This window comes from Dendroctonus ponderosae, unplaced genomic scaffold (genome assembly GCF_020466585.1).
Source record: "Dendroctonus ponderosae isolate FM_Combo_2020 unplaced genomic scaffold, Dpon_F_20191213v2 Dpon_F_20191213_3, whole genome shotgun sequence".
Taxonomy (NCBI): domain Eukaryota; kingdom Metazoa; phylum Arthropoda; class Insecta; order Coleoptera; family Curculionidae; genus Dendroctonus; species Dendroctonus ponderosae.
This window is the reverse complement of record NW_026018508.1, coordinates 9,729,007-9,730,884: the sequence shown is the minus strand read 5'-3', so window position 1 is coordinate 9,730,884 and position 1,878 is coordinate 9,729,007. Positions and strand designations below refer to the sequence as shown.

Sequence of the window (1,878 nt, the reverse complement as noted above, 5' to 3'; positions counted from 1 at the left end):
CGTGTTTTTTCTCAAAATAAATTTATTTATTAATTGTGAAGCTCCAATTTAAAACTTCGGTTTGCAACAATTTTCTTACAACAATAAGAATGAAATGATTAAATTAATACGTCCGCGTTTTTGAAGTATCTAAGCCTTATTAAATTTGGCCAGTTATGACTCACACGAATTACTAAATGCAACTGTGTGAACACGAATTCTTTTCATTACTATTCTATTTTTCAACCGATTCTGACTTGAAAAAACGTAATCAACATAATCGACACGATTCTCTAATTTCACAGTAAACACTATATATTGATTTGTATATTGCAGATTAGATTTTTTAAAATAGATAATTTATGATCATATAACTTTGGAACAACCTTTGCTTACAAACAGTACAAAAGTACAAACTTTTTGATCGATTACTGATACTTCGAGCGGTGATCCCAAATATCGGTTGTTTCGTCCTTCGTATCAACCATCGATGGCCGTATTGTGTTAAACCGAGCCGAAGTTTTCCGATCTAATAACCGATTCGTAGCAGCACAGTTTGGGTTAATCTGGAAAATACAGATGCATTTTATATGATATGTGAATAACTAAACGCTGAAAATAATTCATGATGTAAACTTTAAATCTGTACTAAGATCTGGTGCAAATGATGTGATAATACAAAATCCATTCATGGCACAAAAAAACGGGGTTACGCTTAACACTCCGATTGGATTGGATTATAAAGCATAATGCAGAATGCAGTAGAAAAGAGTAGATATGACTGCATACACATGATAAATGTATGTGTTTCCCGTTTCTTTTAGGAAATCAGGATGTATTTAATGTGCAAAGAGACAACGAGTGTGCAAAAATACCATAAAAAACAGCTGACCGATTAGCACAGAAAGGTTAAACAAAGTTTGCTTAAATTACTTGTCCCGCATCCACTGCATTTGTTCAACGGTTACTAAAGTTAATTTAGTCATTTAGTTCTTTTGTACTCAACGGTATTTTTTAAGTCGCTCTGGATATAATAAATGTCATGCATATAATAAAGTTGTCCTAAAGAGCATATTTACGCCGTTCCCAAAATGCAGTTTGCAGTTTCTACATAACTATATCAAACATTAGCTTTATTTATCTTATTAAAAGTTTGTTATTTTAATTAAAGTAAATTATCCTAGAAATAATCTACAATTTTAAAATAGAGAGCACCCAGTTATCACGAATAATTAATTGCTCTCGAGCAATAATTAAAAGAAAACATTTAAACCTTTTGAGCGTGCAATTCCGTTGAAATTCCTCGAAGACCTGGAATTCCATAAGAACTTCACATATCTGTCAGTGACAATTTGGAATTTATTTAAAAATGAGCGGAAGGTGTTATGTTTGTCAGCTACTTTAATGTTGGAAGTTGTTTAACGAAATGCCGAGCATTGAGCGATGAATCTAACACTGCTTGTACGTTATTTTCGACAAGATATTTCCGCTTTATTACCTTATAAAGTTTTACTTTTTCCTACTTTTTATATAGCTACACCCATGTTCTGTTAAGTAGGGACGAAACATTGATGTGCTATTAATTAGGTATTTTCTGGTATGCTATTGAATGGGGTAATAGTGTTAAACTGAGTTGTCACAAATAACCTGAATTTTTATTAATATTTTTTCCTAACTTTCATTTAGAATTATGAAGAAAAAAGTAAACGTTTATGGAAAGTAATATTATTAAACGTTAATTTTTATACATCTAAATAGGTCTAAAAAAGTTCTTTGCAACTCAATTGTTATTATAATGTTTTTCAAATATTGAAGTTTGAACCATTTCTGTTGCAATTTCAGTTCTAGGAAATTTCTGATAGCTTTATTCTTCCGTAATTATTTTAATTATGTTAATGG

The 1,878-nt window shown here is 30.8% G+C and overlaps 1 long non-coding RNA gene across 1 annotated transcript; it reads right to left on the bottom strand.

Moving 5' to 3' along the window:
- Positions 1-294: 294 nt before the first annotated feature.
- Positions 295-1,333, bottom strand: LOC125503927. The gene is made up of 2 exons (XR_007281165.1): positions 1,253-1,333; positions 295-545 (listed from the first exon to the last, which is right to left on the bottom strand). It is a non-coding gene; the product is annotated as an uncharacterized LOC125503927 (long non-coding RNA).
- Between the last annotated feature and the right edge of the window lie 545 nt (positions 1,334-1,878).